Source organism: Excalfactoria chinensis, chromosome 4 (assembly GCF_039878825.1).
Source record: "Excalfactoria chinensis isolate bCotChi1 chromosome 4, bCotChi1.hap2, whole genome shotgun sequence".
Lineage (NCBI taxonomy): Eukaryota > Metazoa > Chordata > Aves > Galliformes > Phasianidae > Excalfactoria > Excalfactoria chinensis.
In genome coordinates, this window is record NC_092828.1 from 71,347,342 (window position 1) to 71,367,430 (window position 20,089).

General features: G+C 36.5%; 1 protein-coding gene across 2 annotated transcripts in view; it reads right to left on the reverse strand.

Annotated features, from left to right (window-relative positions):
- TENM1 (teneurin transmembrane protein 1) overlaps positions 1 to 20,089 on the reverse strand; it is an 813,967-nt gene that overhangs the window by 465,604 nt on the left and 328,274 nt on the right. Inside the window, exons 1-2 of one of the 2 annotated variants that reach the window (XM_072336859.1) lie at positions 14,628 to 14,648; positions 3,722 to 3,785 (exon numbers count right to left, since the gene is read on the reverse strand). The gene's annotated coding sequence lies outside the window, so the exon portion shown is untranslated. Of the gene's footprint in view, positions 1 to 3,721; positions 3,786 to 14,627; positions 14,733 to 20,089 lie in introns of those variants that run through there. The other variant, XM_072336858.1, reaches the window with a different exon arrangement.

The following is a 20,089-nucleotide window of genomic DNA, read 5'->3' on the forward strand; positions in this document are numbered from 1 at the left end:
GTGATATCCACATCAGTTAATTTTCATAAGCCAAACCCAAAAGAAGCTAATAGTTACCACCACCTCATAACTGCAGTAATCTAAACAGAGATGGAATGAGGCTTTTGTTTTTGCTACTTTCTAATGTGCAGTCAAACTAACAGGAGTCTTAGTGGTTTTTTTTTAATGGATCTCAGTTTATCAAACACAGGTGAAACTATAGTTTTAATGATTTAAATCTTAACGAGAGCCTAGTGTTATCTGACAGTGTTCAACCTGCACTGTCTTGCCATTTCAGCTAACACTGCTGAAAGATAGCAGTTACGTGTGTATGTAGAGTTCAATAAACAGCCACTGGCAGTAAAACTGCAAGAACCTGCACACAAACACAGTCTCTGCACTGCTACTTATTCATTCCCAGGTACAGAGCTTGAACTGCTGCAGAAAAGCTTTCCTAGAGTTCACATTCATGCCCTGTATCAGAGCATCCCTGACGTTTAAATAATGATGAGGCAGAGTGCACTTAGCACTCTATGTTTTAGGAGACAGCAATCCAGTCTCATCATGTAAATATCTGCTAGCTCCAGGATAATGTACAAGCAGTCTGAAAGGGTAAAACAATGGGACCCAACACAGCTTCCCAACCTGGCCCAGTTTAGAGGCATTCCCGTCTTCCTGACACTGAAGTTTCACTGAGAGAAAGGAAGATGTCCTGTCTCAGTCAGCAAGGCTCAGGCTTCTTGTTTGGTAAGCTGTTGAAGCACTGACATCTATGAAGAAAAGGTGACTAATTAATGTGGAAGTCTAAGGACATTTGTTTTGCCATATCAGGGAGAAAGTTCATATGCAATACTGTCTAGAGGAGTCATGTTCTGGATGGGAGTAGAAATACCAGTAAGAGCCATCCTCTTTCCTCATATTAACAAGACAAGTCCACTGAGAACCAATCAACTCTGCCACAGCAGAGCCTGCATGAGGATTGTTCAGCACTAATAGACTGTACGAAAGTAAATAATGACTTTTTAGTATTCTGAAAGCTCTCTCTAAATCACAGAAGGCTCTAATAGCATAGTTACACACTCTTAAAAATAATATTTACGTAACACAAGATGTTGGGAATGATTCACTGAGTAAGTTTCAAAGCCTTCCCATCCCCCTGCATCACAAAATTGCAAGAAGCTGTTACGGCAAATGATTTTTGCTTTACGAACATGATAGCTTTTGTTTAGTGCCTTGCCAGTCAGACTTTAAACAATTATGGAAATAGCAGTTTAAACTGAGCACTAAATTCAGCTCCGTGTTTTAAGAAAGGTGATGAATTTGGAAAGGATGCAAATCACACATTCCATGTGTTTGTATTTCTTCCTCAGGGTAAGCCTAGAACAACTTCAGACAAAAATAATGTGGCTATTTGCACATGGATGGAAGAAAGATTCACATTCTTTAATGCCCAACTTATTTAGATCTCTTGAGAACATTAAACTTAAGCACTGGTTTGCTACTGTTCAGTCTGTTGAAATTCTCTGTCACACCAGCCATAGGAGCAGAGCACACACTTTAGGAAAAGAGAGAAAAATAAAATATATTGAAGTTACATTAATATAAGTATTGCACATTTCAAAATATAGAACTACCTAGATTACTTTATAACTACAAATTTGGTAGCATTCCATGAATGAAAACCGGGTCAAATATTCCAGCTTCGGTGGTACAGAAGATTACACTGAACAGGCCTTAAAAAAATAAAAGATTAGGAAGTCAACTGTACTACAAGGAAAGAGTAAAGAAATATTCAGAAATATGACTAAATTCAGTGGATTCTTAAAGCAATGAACAGGTCTGTCTCTGGGAACCACAAAAAAGAGCCTGGCCCCATACACTTGACTCCCATCCATTAGGTATTTATAGGCATTGACAAGATGCCCTTTCAGCCTCCTCTTCCCCAGGCTAAACTGCCCCAGGTCTCAGCCTTTCCCCAATATAAAAGATGCTCCAGGCCCCTTAACACCTTTCAGCTGTCTGTAGAATGCTTCCTCAACTTTGGCTACTGATCATGTGGCTGTAGTAAACACCCACAAAGATGTCACCCATATTATCTCGCCCTTTAATTGTCACTCATTAGCTCTCTGTTTAGTCATCATTCATCCTGAGGCAGAGCTTGATAAATTCCATTTATACTCTCACATAAAAAGCAACTCCACAACCTTGCCTTTCTGGCAGGTTCTTCCTAAGAAGCATGTAACCATTCATGGCAGCATTCCTGTCACATGAACTATACCACCAGGTCTCTGTAATTGCAGTGACATGTAGCCCTCCAACCACACACAGACCCCTAATTGTTCCTGTTTATTCTCCGTGCTGCGCGTGTTGATATAGAGGCACTTCAAAGAAGAAAAGAGAGCAGAGGGTGCAGGTATAGCTAGAGAGACGTAGGAGGAGTATATCACTGCTGTAAAACGTTTTAGAAATAAAACCTTCCGTATTTTGTGACTATTTAATGCATTTTGTTCTCCAACTGTGAACGCCTTCTTGCTTAACATCAGATATATAACACATGATTATTTCAATACATCAATATATACATCATATATATTGATACAGTTGATTTCCTAAAGTGCACAAAAGTCTGATCATTATACTACATGAAATAATTAAGTTTATCAAGATAAGCATATCCATACTAACTGTTTCTGACATGGCACAGGAGCCATCCCCTGGTACTGTACTTTAGTGATCTTTTCAGCTGTCTACTAATAGAACTCTACACAAAAAAAACTGCTCTGCAATGGCAGAAATGCTTCATCACAGAAGAAAAAAAACAATTCCTCAGGAAAGAAGTGTTTCAGTGAAAAAGTACTGCAGCAGAAAACTGAGAAGAAGGTCAGCTTCTGAAATCATCGAGGAGACGATATTACCTGCAGCTGAGGGCTAGATTTGCTTTCTTAAAAATCCTTTCTAACCCATTCCATGTATGCTTATTTTTATCTAAAGCTTGGAATGGACAAATTCTTCATCTACGATGTGAGTGACATTAAATAAAATAAATAAATAAAATCACAATAATCTAGAAAATAGTTTTCGTCTGATTTTTGCAGTTACAGCATGATGTTCCAATAGACAGACACAGAACACAGTAATTTATAGCCACAGCCCATACACTCCTTCCCGCATCCTCCTCTCCTCCCACCAGATTCAGACACTACATTACTTTGGCATTAGACTAGTACTCCTTAAAAGCTGGCTTTCAGCCTGGATTCTGTTGGCAATTAAACCACTACATTGTGTAGATTTATATAAGCCAAACTAGACGTAAATGAAAACAAAGCAAATTGATAAATCCCACTAGTTGTGAAACTCAAAATATAACTGCACAATGGCTATTAAAATATTCTGCACCTCTTCTATAAGAGATAACATCTAGTACACCAATGCCTGTTTCGTATATACAGGAAGCCAACAAAGCTGCAAGAGATGTGGTTTAATTACTCTATAACTTCATTAACTTTCTTAGAAACTACACAGAAATGAATTACACAAAGCAGAATATCCTCAATACATACCTCAAAAACAAAAAACAAAAAAAAAAAAAAAAAAAAAAAAGATTATTTTCTCACAGCATTATTAAAAGCTTTATGCAGTTTTAAAAAGTAGTGATAACTGTCTCAGGCTCATTAGTAATTGGATACCCTGGCCTTTGCATCACCCAGATAACCATGCAGTGTAGATAACAAAGGGAGCCTACCGGGCAGGGTTGGCTGCATCTTCTGACATATGCTGTCCTTCTCCTCCCAAAACCAAGGAAATCCCTACAGGAGGAAAATTTTGTTCCTCATTAAGAACATCTTCATTAAAAACCACACAAGTCAGGAGCTACAGCAGCAAGCAGCCATTTTTACCCAGACAGCAGAGTATCGTCCTAATGCGCTGCAGTGCCCTTCTAATTAGTCCAGCCTTGTAACCCAGCTGCAAAGTTTTGCTCCCCAGGTTCCCTCAGAGTCTAATTAGGGTTGTCATCACCCTGCTAATCAACACTAATCACCCACTAACAAAGAGGCCCCTTGGTGCCGTGAAAGGGCAGGTTTCACTGAGCTCTCCCAGCCCAGAACTGCCCTGCATGAGCAGGCATGTCTCTGAAGGGACAAAATGCATTCACTAACCTTCCAAGGAGAAACCCCATCAGGCTCTATATAATAACCATTTTCTGAAGGTAGTTACACAACATAATGACCCATGCTGCACCAAAAATTAAATGTATACTCAAAGATATTCTTTCTTTTCTAAAAGGAATGTAAAAGACTAGGAATGCGATTTGATGAGTCACTATGCCGTACAACAGCAACATCAGTATTAAGAAATTATATCCTAACAGCATCAATAATCACAACCCAAATATTACAAACAGCATGAGCAGTAGTCACCATCTGAGCAATAGCTTGAAGCTGTTTGCATGTGGATAAAGCAGTGACTGCTTAGAGCTGATGGGGCAGAGAAGCCCCAAGCAGTGGCACTGTGTCCTTCTGCATGGGCTGCCCTGGACACTGCCTTCATGTCCTGCTCTCAGCTATGAAAAGTGGGGCAGACGCAGCCCTGTGGAAGTAGGAAGTACGTCTCTTTCAGAACCAGCTTATCATCCAATAGTCTGAATAGATAAGAGTATCTGAACGTGTAAGGAGGACTGTGATGATTATGAGGAATATTCCAGAGTGAAGAAACAGAAGATGATAAAAGAGAATGCTGTTGAAGAAATATGGAACTCTATGAGAAAAGAAGCAAAGCCTCAAAGATGAAAACCTAATTGGAGAAAATAAGCAAAGAGTAAGAAGGGTAGATTAAATGAGCTAAGAGATAAAGATGAGTGATATCAGGACTTTGCAAGATACTTTAACTGCTGGAATCTGATGCAGCAAAATTCTGTGATGTTGCAAAATAATTTAAAGAGAAAAAATAATAACGTTGGGAGTTGTGGGAATGGAAGATTTCTCATCAGATCTCTACTAAATAATTGTCAAGCAAGGTGAAAGACAGGAGAAGAACAAAGAAAAGACAGAATTCACCTTTAGCATAGCATGAAAATTGAAAAGCTTATTTGAAAAATGTATAGGAAGGAAAAGCAGGTAGTACGAAAAGTCTGGAAGAGTAAAACAAACAAACAAAAACAATACAGTGCCGCCATTGATGGAAATCAGGAAATAGGTAACAGAAAAGTTCAAGGATAACATAGACTCATCAAATGGCTGGGGCTGAAAAGCATCACAGTGATAATCTAGTTTCAACCCCCCTGCTATATGCAGGGTCCCCAACCACCAGACCAGGCTGCCCAGAGCCACATCTAGCCTGGCCTTGAATGCCTCCAGGGATGGGGCATCCACAACCTCCTTGGACAACCTGTTCCAGTGCGTCACCACCCTCCATATGAAAAACTTCCTCCTGCATGAGACGACCAATTCTGAGAACAAGATATGAAGCCACACATTTCCTTTTGAAATGTCACTTTCTATTCTCTTCTCGCCTTTCCTTTTCGGTTTTCAAGTAGCCTGGCAGTATGGTCTCCAAGCACTGGAGAACAGGCACAACTTACACAAAACAACTGATTCATTTCTGGAGCCGTTCTCAAGTTTATTTTTTTCCCCTAATACATCAAAAATTACCTTTCTGCATTCAAACACATAACTACTATCTAACTAATGTTGTATTGCATCTCGTCTGTCTTTATCTCTGTTTAATTCAGGCAGAAGGAGGGAAAACAATACCTTATCAATAAAGAATATTATATCTATATGCAACCTCCATCTCCCTTCTCCATTTCATTTGTTAGAGTGAGGATTTTTGTGCTGCACTCTGCAAATACATACACTGTTATACCAAATTAGCCTTTTCCACATTCTTTTCAGGGTAACGCAAGTCTACTGTCTCTGCAGATACATTATGAAATGATTGATTCTGAAGAAGCTTTGCCTTGTATTCTTGAATGTTTCAATAATACAAAAATAAATGGAGTTTGGAAATTTCCATCCTTTTTACTCTCTTCTTTTACTGTGGGGCACATGTCACTTTTTTTATTCAAAAAAAAAAAAAAGGAAAAAAAAGGAAAAAAAAGTGATCACATTTCAACCATTACTGCTCTCACTGAAATTACAAAGCAACACTAAACCCTTTGACAGACATATATAAGCACCTACTCACTAGCGTACTGCAAAAAAGTAAATGATTATACATACTGAAGTGATTGAGCCAATGCTTCTAATGCAAGGAGAAAACCTTGATTATAACAAGTGCCACTAAGAGAACAGATTGCTTTATGAGGAATGAATCACAAAGAAAGTTGCAATACAATATGTTCTTGTTCATTGGCTGACAATTGGTAAGGGAAAAAATAAAAATACAAATGTCTGAAGATCAGTAACACTTTGCTAGAAAGATTTCTAGAATAAACTCCTTTCCTTTCCTCCAATTCACAGTCTGAGGATGATCTTCTATACTCAGCACCATGCTGCTGCTTTTGTGGTTTGAACTTAATGCACATGAACCTAAAAACAATATAAGGTGATTGATCATAGAGTAAAAAACATTTTATATTTTAAGTTTGCATGCCAGATCTGTAAATTAAATATCATATAGGATCATGCAATGGTAGAAATTGGAAAGGACCTCTCACTCCACCTGGTCTGCTCCAATTCCTGCTCCAGCAATGCCACCCAGAGCAGGGTGCAAAGTATTATATACAGAAGCTTCTGACCACCTCTCAGAAGGGGAACAGCACAGTCTCTCTGAGAAACCTGTGCCACTGCTGCATCACCCACGCAGTACAGAATTGCTTACTGGAGTTCCTTGGGAATGTCCTCTGTTTCAGTTTGTGCCTGTTGCTTCTAGTCTCAGCACTAGTACCTAGTACTAGTACTAGGTATTTGTATATAGTAGAATTGTTCCATCTGCTTTTCCAAAAAATGCAGGAGCAGGTGAACTGTACACATATACAATCAGTACAAACTGCTGGCCAGCAGTATGCCTGGCATCATCCCTGGCAGCAGACTAATGAAAAATCACCTGTGCTGCAACAGCATGCAGCTCTGGATATGGACCCAATCAAACCATACTACTGGTTTTATTTCTTTAATCAATTTTTCACTTGTTAGAGTGCTTAAAAGAAACCAGCAGACAGAATTACTTATTTGGTGCATATTTGTTTCAAATATTCTCAGGGGAATTAACAGTCCTGCTTTCCTAAGAACACAATTCCAGCCTTTTCAGCAATAATACTAATCAGACATAGTGGCTTTTCGTTGTGAAAGTATCCAGATTTGATGTTCCAAAACAAATGGTTTCAGATGCAGTATTTGAGTAGAGTGACTTGAGAAACTTATTTGGGGAAGGATTTTTTTAAACAAAAAATACGGAATGCATATAAACAATTACCTCCATCCTACTAAATGTTACTGTTGAAAGACTATAATTAGTAAACCAATATTCTGTACGGACAATGCTAGTTTGTAAAGGAAACAGCTGGAGTTATTGATGGAATATTGACAAGTTTGGTAAGTAGGCTGCAAATGGCATATTTCTGATGCAATAGGCTTTGTCTCTAAAGAGAACTCAAATATCTCTGAATCAACAGAATACTTAAGTGTCTTAATTGTATAATTATACCAGTAAGTATAAGAGTAATTCCACTGATTTTAGTGATGTGACTCAAATGTAAGCACATGCTTATTTCAAGTATTTTTCTGCGTAGTGACCCTTAGCGTTCATCTAAGCTGGAGTGTATTCTTAATTCTGTGTTTGTAGTTACTCCTGACCTCAAACTGAAGCTTTGCATTCTGCCAACATCTCTACATTTCATTTTGAAAACAAGGTAATAGGCATATTTTCACAGTTCCTTAAAACAAGAGTTCCTTGCTGCTGTAATAAAACAGACCGGTAAGCTCAACAGAATAGGAATTGAGCAAATCCATATTGATGACACTGTATTATTAATAAATTACCTTCTGTGAACTTTCCATGAATTATTAAAATAAATAAATCCTATTTTCAAGTATTATAGATACTAGATAATTTATAAATATGGGATCATTGAATTATAATTCAATCTTTTCCCCTGATCTCTCTGTATTTCCATTTCCAAATTGCTTCTAAAATGTCCATGCAGTATTATTGGCTATAGCTGTTTATACATGAATTGGAATTCTCCTACTTCAATGCACAGTTGTCAAGCCTGATACATACCTGATGCATTGCAGGCACCACAAAAGGCTGCAGTTACTTATCTGGAATCTTTGATTTGCAATGAAATTACCTTTGCTCCACTCTTTCTAACAGGACAAACACATGCCTTCTACATCAATGAGTTTTTCCAGTCCATTGTTCCTGGATAGGAAATGCTAACTGCACTTAAAAGAAAAAGAAGGAAAAGGGAACGAAATTTGGATCTGTCGAGTACTCAAAGAACAACTTCTACTGGCAAGCAACCTTTCCTTACTCTAGAAGTTCATTTCTGCCCTCTACCAGCTGAAGGCCCCCAGCAGTTCTCATGCCACCAGATTTCTGGTAGATTCTCCAAGCGCTGTGAGTAGGTGACAAATGCAGTATTGTCCCAGGACAAAGCTGGGGGTGGCAGAGCACTGAGTAACATGTAGCAGCATGCTAACGACCAGGTCTTGTTGCTTGAACTCTGGTAAAGTCTTGAAGTTCTCCATTCCACTTTATTCAGATAGCCTGCATGCATACAGAGATCCACTGGACAGATTCAGTGGGGGAACTGCAAGTTTTGTACATTCCAGTAATGTAAACGAAGAGCCTGAGTGAGTGTCATGAGCCTGGATCTATGCAGTTGAAAGCCCTGCTGACATTGCTGTGTAGGATAACAAACCCCTCCAAGGGGGTTTTGGAAATGTCAGGGAGAATGATCTGACGTGGATGGACTTCAGTTGCTGGCCTTTTCCTTCTTGCCCTTATAAGGAACAAGCACCTCTTCTATCAAAATAACCAATATATCTATCCTGAAATTTGTTGCATGTTGAAAATAAAATGTAAAACCTTATATGATGGAGTAGAAAATACAGGAGCTTTCCAGCTTATAAACCTACAGAGCGCTTAATGGAAAATACTGTGCATTGGAATGATCTATTTTTATTCTAGCAAACAATTTCTCTCTTCTGCCTGCTGTGTTTCAGATACAAATCAAAATAAATCTGCAGTAATTAAATTAAGAGCTTACACATGCTGGTTTCGTTTGTTTTCATAAAGGTTTTTTCTACATTTGATACCTCTTTAGATTTTTCAGCTGAATTTAACATGTGTACCATGAAGGATAGTACTGCAAAGGCAGTGTTAGGTTACCACAGTTCACCCTTTCCTACCCACACACTCCCTGACCTGTAGCATCTATTATTTCAAGTAGTGAGCTACTTGAGTTCAAATTAAACATTTTTTTTTTTTTTTTTTAAAGAAAAAGCACTAAACCTACAGTATTGTGAGATTACAGCAATTGTAGTTTTAAGACTTGGAAGAATGTGTAAGAAGGATTAGGATGAGATCAGTCTACTAAAATAGTTTTATCTAAATCTCTGGAGGCAGAACTTCATTATACCATGCCAGTGTAGAGCTACATAACAGTTACTATCCAAGAGAATAAATTCAAGAATAAATTCTCTGGGAATTGAGGGAGTAGTTGCAGTAGAGTTTGCTGCATTCAAAGAGAAAGTATAAGAACATTAATTCTGAAGTTACATATTCTTTTCCTTGACTGCAAACAGGAACAAGTTATCAGTGAAAGACATTAAGCTGCTCTGTGTGGTCTTAAATAAAGTTAAACTTGGACAGCAGCTATTCAGAGATCACATACTGTCAAGGAATAAAGGAAACACCATAGTGCTCTGCTTCAGTGCCCCAGCTCTAGAGTACAGAGAGGCTTAGATGTGCACAAATGCTCAGCAATTCCAGCAGAAGGCCTTGAATTTACCACCTTGCTGTAGGCCTGCGAAGAACCACACCAGTGGTTAGGAGGGACCTTTGAGCTCTTGTGCCTAAAACAATTCGAGTTTCTCTAATGATATGATATTTCTAGCGTTGCTGTTCACTGCCAGCTTAAGAGAAGGACAATTTAGGGCAGATTTCCTATTAAACAAGGCAGCATTCAACCCCAATAGCATCGAGATAGACTGAGAACCTACAATTTGATGCCTTGGGCTTCAGTTGTGCTGGAAAATATTAACTAGTTAAATGACAGAAAGAACAGGATATGAATACTTTTGTGGGAGTCTAAGTAAGATATGCAGAAAACAGTACATATTCAATCATTTATCACCTTCCTGATGCCAGCAAAATACATAAAAAAAAGTACTCACATGATCTTTCTAATATTAGTAAGAACACATACTATTATATTAATAGATATAGTAAAAAACTATCATCTTTATCTATTCCAAAAGTCATTTTATCTGTAAAATTATGGTATATGGGCAAGAAAACAAAATAGTAAAGCTGTAAGCAACTCTAGTCCTTGGTAAGTATTGATATCTTTCTTGTTACTGATTGACTGGTTTATCAAATACACTGAAAGAAGTTAGAAACATCTCTACCACATATGGGCTTTTGCTAGAACAAACTCAGATAAATGATTAATTAATACATCAGTGATTTCTAAAATGAGACTTTAAAGATTGTAAAATAATTTGAATTGCATAAGGATATATTTTTCTTAAAGGACAGAGCTCTGAGAGATCGCAAGTAACTGTCTCCATGGTGAATTGCTAAGAAATTGCCTGCTGGAACTCCATAGCAACTTTTTTTTTCATGTACATAATTAAAGAAGTAATGACATTTCTCTGCTTGATAGTTCAAATTATCTCTAAGAAACGTTTTAATCCTGTTTTCCATGTTTTGTTGTTATAAGTAAAAAAAAAGGAGGATACAAGATTACAGTTCAAAAGGTAAGGAATGGCATGTGATTTACAGTGACAGACAATATAAAAAATGTCATATTTGCATTATGGATTGCTGCTGACTTAAAAAAAGATTTTGTTGCACAGAAGAATATGGGATTCAGTGTACAGTTTTCTACTTTGCTACCTCAAATTCACACCAACACTACACATATTCTTTGGAATCACTATGACATATTGCTAGAGCATTTGTAGCCTGTGAAGGTGGAATGAGGTTCCAATGAGAGAAATAAATGAGACACAAGCATCATAATGTGACATTTTCTGAAAATGAATAATTCAGTAGTTCTTACCCCACATTAGCCTATCTTGGCTAGGAGCAGAAAATACAGATTAGGACTACGTTAATAAACAAAAGTCGCTCTAAACCAAACCCAGCACTGGGAAGGTAAGTTTCCACTTAAGTGCCTTAAGTGCAGCTGTTATCCATTTTTATCTCAGTTTGCAAGTTTCTAGGACTGAATGCTCAGGAGCTTACTGTAACACTTTATTAATGTTAGTAAATTGGTTTCACAATCTAAAATGAAAGTAAAAAGAGAAGTACTGTTGCAAAGTGTTTTTCATTGATTTCCTTGTGATTTCCAACAGTCTCCTATTTCACTATATCATTATTAATAGAGAATCTCTGATAAGAGAACCAGTAGAAATGAATGTTTAAGATCCTCAAAGTGAACCATCTGCTATATGGAGGAGAACCCTCAAGCATTTCAAACAGTACTATATCTAAAATAGAAAGTGCAAGTTATGCTTTATCTTTTATAGCTTGCAAATCCAAATGCATCTTGAAAATATGAATACCTTAAAGATACATTACAGAAATTATCCAGGAAACCACTTTTCTTCTTGAAGGCATGTAACACTATCAACACTTGGCAAAGGCTGGCAATTGTGTGTGGACATACATTGCATGTTCTCACAGATTTCATAGCAGAAACCCTCCCCAGCTGCACAAGCTAACAGAAATTAATAGAATAGCAATGTAAGACATAGCTTATAAGAGTGATATCTAATCACATACCTAGTACACCTAGTAACAGAGGTAAATCAAATTCTTTCATCCATGGTATAAGGATTGTTACTATTCATTAAGAACAATAAGCTGTCCTATAAGTAAAATGAATGCGGTTTTTTTTCTTTTTTTTTTTTTGGTTTGTTTTTATTGTTGTTGTTGTCGACAGTTGAAACTGCAAAGATAATAAGCCATAAAACACTGTGCCTGGCTACCATACCTACAACAATACTCTTTGGCCTTAAACACAAAAGCTACAACCCGAAAAGAAATGTCCCTAGCACTGCAATATTGATACCCTAGTTTTGGTATCAAATATCAGTAACATATAAAGAAATAGGTAACACGTACCACGGGGAAGATGTTCACCGCACAGAGCAAGAAGGTAGTTTGATTTCCACTGCAGAACCCCAGGACAATTCCCTGCATTCACAATTTTTCTCCTTTGTGGATTTCCCCTTCTATAAGAGGCACAGGTTCTGACTTAAACACTTCTCTAAGCTTGGTACATTAATTAGGTCTCTTTCTTTTATAGACTGTCTTAGAGGAGCTTACTAAGCAGTCATCCCTTAGGGCATTTTAAAAAAATCCTTTTTTTCAGCACAGCCATGTTTTTTCACTAGTATGTCAGGAACTTAATTTTCTTTCCAAACTTTTTTCCTTTAATAAAAAATTACATGCCAGTTAGGTCAGAAGTTATTAGGGGAGAGAAACACAGACATACCAGTCACAAATGCATATTATTGTAATCAGGTAAGTCTAGAAGCAACAACAAAACCTTGACCATTTGCTGTATCAATAGGGTTCCCAATTAAACTGCATACAAAGTCAGCATGTTTTTCATTTCAGTTGCCAATTCATTGCACATTTCTTCAAAAACACCATCCACACTCATCATCTCAAAGTATTTAAATTGTCAGAGTACTACAAGGGTTTTGAAGAAGCATGAAAGCTTCAAAGGTGGAAAAGTTAGGGTTTAAAGCAACAGAATACCAGAAAATCTTTAAGGCACTAGCTATCTAGCAGACAGCTATCTGCTGAAAGAATAGCTTTGAAATGTAATTATAAGACACTGAAAGGAAGTTAATCTACAGATGGATCAAGTGCACTTTAACATCATTAATTGTAAATTAACTTTTGAGGGTTTTTTTTTTTTAAATGGTTCTTGTTTATAACTAGTTCTATGTAAACCTTTCATTACTTCCATACACAACGCTAAAATGTCATTTTTTTTTTTCTTTAATTATAGAAATGTCTGTATCCTCTTATTTTTGGCGGTCTCAGAGACCAATACTATTGAGAACTGTTTTGCAACTGCTCAATAAATGGACTATTCAATAAAATTCAGAAAATCAAATATCAGTCAGAATGAGGTCCTGTGACCATCCCCAGCTGTTAGCAGAAATGATGTCCTATATGGGTGAGAAAGAAGACTAATAGCAGTGTAAGACAACAAGATGGGATTCAGAAAACACAAGATCAATTGGAAAATCTCTAGAGATTTATACACCACAATCTTCATATGGAAGAGTAATTTTTGATAGCAATTGTCTAGAAAATACTCTAGGAATGTTCATAACATTAATCATCAGTTATATCTGGAGGTACAAATCTCCCTCAGTGACACATGTTTTAAAAATACATCTATTAAAACCAGTTATACTTATGGCTGATCTCACAATCTGGTGATGCCATGTAAGAATTTTTTTCCAGCCACATAGTGGTATCCCTTATGCAGCTAGAAAAGCAAAATTATAAACAGTTTTCTTGACTCTATACAAGGTATATGTTCACCAGTCCCAAAACAAATCAATAACATTGCATATTGAAAAGCAGAGAAACCAGAAGGCTTTCTGGTCTGCTGGCTTTCATGTGAGGAGGTTGAATAGCCATCAAGCCTGGTCTGCAATATTAGTTTGAACATGACCCATGGCGGAAATCTGAAAATGTAGATTGGAGAAGGGAATGGGGAAAATGAGAGTGGGATTCTAATACTCATGTGCTGAACGTCAGCACAAATACAAAGGAAGCCACTGCAGGCTATACTTTTCACACCTCAAAAAAGTACATGTTTTTTTCAAACTACATCTCCGTTACCTACTTACTCCATCAGAGTTAAACCTACACCTCTGTTTCACCTGTAGCTCTGTCTGCATTACTGGATATTACTGCAATCCTAAACAACATTGCAAAAGACACTCCATGTATTTCAGAAAGGTCCATTATCAACAACAAAGGGAATTATAGCTTTAGTTGCTGGAACGTGGAAGTCTTAATACAACACCCAATATCGCACTATACATATTTGGACAACATAAATCTAGACTGATTCCAAACTGAATTTGAAATAACTTCAGAAACGTCATTTACATTCATAAGTTCAGCATTAAGATGTCAAACAATCTTTTAAAGTTCTCCACAGTACAGTAAGGTTCATTTAGCAATTCCAGAGCTCTTATCCCTATTTGTCATTTGTATCCTGTGGCTACATCTATAGTAAAGCACTCAAACCAACCATCCAACCTGCAGTGTATGCAAGAATATAATGGTAGTAACAGATCCTCAGTATTAAGATGCTTAACATAAACATATTTAGTTCTCAACGAAATTTTTTAATGCCATTAATCCTGGATATTTTTAAAGCTACTTTCTGTTCCTTTGACAGATGTGCTATGCTGTATTTCATTACTTTCTCTCCTTACCTCGTTCTTCTTTTGTTTTAGATAAGTGATGAGGCTTTCGGAAAAGATTAAGCACTGGCAGGCAAAGCAATGGCCCAAACACTGTTTTAATTGGAACTTCAAATCCTGTGGAAAAAATAAGAAATTAAACCATTAATAATTCAACTTTACTAGTGGAATGAGTTCATGTATTCTGTTTTAGGCAGCTTTTAACAAATTTCTTTGTATTTGATTTCAACATGTATAAATGTATTAGTCAAATCACATTAGAAATAAAATAATTACCACAAGACTACAGTGAGGTATGCACAGTTGCTTAGAAGTGCTACTGTGACTACTTCTGATCTAGAGACATAATCCACTGACTACTAGTACTACACTACACCAGTTTACTTAAGCTTTGAATTCAAAAGCCTTTGTTCTGTAAAAATCTTGTCCTTATTGTATAACATTCCTAGTACATTTTTCTTATGCTGCTGCAACATATTCTTTGCCCCATGGATGCTTGGTAGAATACAACCATTATATGGCAATATGACTCAAATGCAATCAAGACATAATACTGAACAATTCAAGCTTCAAGACAAAAGGCAGTGAAAGATATTTCATTTCTCTTGAAAATGGTCAAGACTCTAAACATAAATAACTCCATAAAAGAAAATCATAAAAGCAGTATTTTTCAAGAGTCAGAGGTTATGTATTGTAGTACTGGGAAAGCAGCAACCAAATAATCAACAAAATAAAACAAGTCATTGTGAGAATAACTTGGTTATTTCTGCAAACAAGATATTCTTGCATTAATAATTTTTCTTTAGGGATACACTAAAAAAAAATCCCAGATGCATCATAGAACACATTTAAATATCTTCTGAGACTTTCACTTTCTTTCTTAAATTACCTTGGGCCACATTCTTACAGATAGTAAATGGTACTGTTCTAGTGATTTCAGTGGACCAGCAGTAATTGGCACAGGTAGCTAATCCAGCCAAAAGAGCTGACATTTTCTAGGTTCTAGAAGGCACATCAGGAGAGGAGGCTTCATTTATTTTTCTTTGTCTGTTATGTACAGTAAGTTTATGTAAACAACTTGGGATTAAAAGTAACTTTATGTACCATGACCTTAGTCACACTAGGCCACTGGAATTAAAAAAAACATTTTTTAATAGGCAACTGGTTATCACTATGTGTGTTTAATTGCACATACGGCTGTTACTCAGTGCAGTGAATATATCTACAACCTATCCAGAAAGTGGTGTTTGGTGCTGCTATATGATCATATGCTTCCAAGAGCTCCTTTCATAATGATAGTTTGGATGAATAGTGCATCTATTTGTTATTATTTGTTAATTGAGACCTGAAGACAGCCAGAGGGGTTTTAAAGTTTAAATTGATGCTTTCAATTGGAAAGAGTGGATTTTTATTATTATTTTTTATTTTTTAATTAAACTTCCTTTTCTAGAGAATGAATTTGCTGCAACATTTCTGTAAACAATCCACTGAGAACATTTCTTCAGACAAAGAAGGAATATCCAATCAGAATGAAAGTAAGAGAAATGGAAAGCCACCGTTCAAATTTCTAGTCAGATCAGTTTTTGAGAAACCTTATAAATAACATTCTTCTTTCTCAGTTCTGCCCAGGATCCAAATCCACATAAGTACACACTAAAGCAAATTTTAGTCCACAGATCAGATTACCTAGTCTATTGCAGTCTGGCATTTCACAGAATTGGCTGGCCAAAGACAACACAACGCAGATGTGAGAGCCTACTTAGATAGCTGCTTAGGTTCAAAAGTAGCTGCAGTTTCATTGCATGGCATAGAGATTAGCTAAGAGAACCTGCAAAGACAAGCCTAGATAACTTTGCGTTATCTGCCCCATTGTGCCCTCCTAGAAATCAGAAGCAGACAAGAATGCAGATGCACTGAAGAGGCTGTGCAGAAGCCAATGTAGACCAAGCACAGCTGATGAAGCATGGTTAAGCAAATCTGAGCAGAGTCATTCATATTAGTCTCTGTGTTATGCTCTACAGTATTTCTGGTCATTCCTAGGTTACCAAGATCTTTTCACTGCTAAGGTAGGTCAAACTTTCCTCACCCTTCTAAATAACAAAGGAAAGATAGATGTTATCACTTTATCAGGTGCAAAGTCAGATGATATGTGTACTAGATGAAAACTGTCATGACAGCTGGGAATGAATTTTAAACTGAACAGAGACGGAACCAAAGCAGAGGCAACCTAGACCATCACGTTTACAGTAAAAGTCCCATTACTCTTCACAAAATGACATACTTTAGATTTCTGATGTTCCATATGTAGTATGCAATTGATGTTCCACACCAGCAATTTAGCCTTAAACATTTTTAGAGGTTTATAAGACTGCTTATTCTCCTTAAACTCAGAAACAAGCTCAAGGGGAAAAGGGGATATTTGCTCCTGAAAACAATTTTTAGTCCAAATATCACTTCTTCACTTACTTCTCCATTAATAAATAATTTTAAATACAAGTATTGGGCTCTTCTATGTGCATTTCAAAAACATCTTACAAACTGCAAGCTCTCTGAGCAGCTTTGCTCCTCTTAGCAAAAAGAAACATTAAAGTCAGTCATTCAATACCTAGCCATTCAGAGGCATGATTAACATTTCACAGGAGGCAATTTTAGAGCCTGGTTTTCTAAATGAGGTCCGTGTACTAAGTCTCTGCCTAATTTTTAAAAGGTATTTATTTGCCTATGGAGCTATAAAAATAATAAATACTAAAACAACAACCATCACAATAGCTATCATTATTGTTTTGTAGCCAAGCATGCCAGAAACAAAAAAGGACAATATCTTTGCTAAAGCAGTAAAGGAAGGACAGAGTGGCAGTTAGACTCCCTCTGGAAATGTGTGAGCCCCTGGGGCATTCAGGTTGTGCTGTATGAGAACAAAGAATGCTCTGGGTGTGATCTATGAGAACAACAGTGGAACAACAACAAAATAATAAAACTTTTGAATAGTTTAACTGCAAATATATTAATTGATGCTTCAGGCATAGAAAATTCAATAAAATGGCAAAGTACAAGTAAAAAAACTTCCATTAGCCTTCAAATTAATTCATGGAATTATCATAAAGATAACTTTAAAAGACAGAAATGAACTCCATCCGACCAACAAACTCAACATTTATTTACAGAATGACTACATTTTGCTTGATTTACTACCAGCATGTCCAAGAGCTTTAGCAGTTGCACATGCCAATTTGCTCTTATTCTACAACTAAATTTTTCAGTATCAAAAGAGGGCCACGCTTTACTAAATTATTACATAATATAATAATAAATTTCTTCTAAGTCTACATTTCCACAGTGAATATATGCTTTGATTGCAATGAGAAGATACATCAGCATTTCCTCCACGGCATGTGTTTGTATAAGAATATACACAAAAGAAGCAGAGAGAGAACCTGACATGTCCTTTTGGTATGATTAAAAGCCAATAAAAGAAAACATTTCAAAAGAGACAGCTCTGACTTTAACCACTGCCGGGGACAAGAGATCTTTCACCTAAGACACGTCAGTCATTTGTAAGTGAATCTGAAATCATACTGAAGACAAATTTTAAAAACCTGGTAATTTAGATACAAGCTCCAAGTCAGAGAGATGCTCTGTGTGACAATAACGACAAAAACTTTAACTGTAGTTTCCATTTTCATGATAATGATGATCCAAATCTACCCACCTCCTGCTGATAAAGACTAAGTGATGAGTAAAAGTACTATTCGAGAGAAAAAATAAAGGAGTGAGTTTAGAACGTTTTTTGTTTGTTTGTTTTTATTAGAGGAAAAAAATTCTCCAGGTTGGTTTCTGTCTGATGCCACATTTGGGCCATCTTAATGCAGTTGCATAGTAAATTTCTGAGTTTAGTCAAAGTTATTGAGATTTGTAACATATATATTTATATTTTAAGTAATGCTGTCTTTTAAGTAGTTGCATTTTATTAAAAATACTGTTTCCTAAGCTTCAGAGCTTGTTCCACATTTATGAGGGCTGGGAAAAATCTCTAAGATCATCCAGTCCAACCATCAACCCAATTATCTATTGGCTTTCCAGCCTAGATGGAAAACCAACCTCTGAAGCCCTTGGAACAGACTCTTAAATGCAGGATGCCTATTTCTGAACAAGTGTGATGTTCAAATTTTGAACAATAATCCCATTTCTATTAACAAATTAAAAGCTGAGTGAAAGCCTGCTTTCTGTCCTAATAAGACACAAAAAGAGCTGCTCTTTTTTTTCTCCTCTATCTGTGATCTCCTCCCTTCAAAGTGCTTAGGTTCTTCTGCCATATAAATATTTTCAATCTCAATAATATCAATAAAAAACTGTTATCAACAATAACAATATAATTTAAATTTTACTTAGATTATTTCTTAAAAAATATATATACTCCCATCAAATAAATAGATGCTATTATTTACTTACCCCGCTCTGTGTTATTGGCTGTTCTGGCAAACTAAACACATAGTTGTGCTGGTCCCTACCAAAAAAGGTCTCAGCATTACCATGCAATTACTTAGTTAAGCTTCTAATTCATTTGTTCTTAGTTTTGTTCCTTTAAATAGTTCCTCATTAAGATATTGCAGGGAGCTGTGTTTGCACAGCAAAACAGAAAAATACAAGCTCTTTATTGCATTCTTTTAATACCCCTTTTTATCTAGCCAATTAGCATATTAATTAATTAGATTATTAGCATTCATGATTCTGCAATTGACTATGGGTACTACATTCTACTGATTTAGTGTAATGCCAGCTGTACTTACATCATAACAATATCTTCACTTAACTTTGCTCAGCTGTGCCAGATATTTCATAACTAAAACTTAGAGTATTTTAATGTATCTTATTAAGGGTAAGTATCCAAGTGAGTTCTTTTTGTATTTTGTCAAAGCTTTGCAGTCCTAACAAACACACAAGGCTCATTCACTAGCTGAGAAATGAAATTCCACAGGTTAAAAGCTTAGTCCTTTTCCAATTCTGCTATTCTATTCTTTATTTCTATCTGATCTCTTATTTTACTTTTTAGAATGCACTGATTTTCCTGGCAGCTTCTACTGTTGCAATAGAAGAAAGAAATAATTCAAAGCAGTGGCCTTGAATGAAAATTATAAACCAGAAGTGTTTTCTGCTCCAATGCAGGCTGCTGCTGAGTGGACATTCTGAGCACTGTCAGAACCTTACCAAGAGCACCTCCCACCAATGCAGTAGTTGGTTTGTTCCCTCCCACTTCATTTATTAACATTATACCTGCCAAGGCTGGAATTATACCAAGAAATCTACCCAAACATAAACTTTTACCTTCTGAAAGACATCATCTTCATAGAATGAAAGCAAAGTTGTGCTTTCACAAAAAGCAAAAGCCATGCAATTTCCATCTCCACCGGGGCTGAAAATGGTGAAAGTAAGACAGTTGCTATTCTGTACTTCATGATATTATATGCCCATCAACA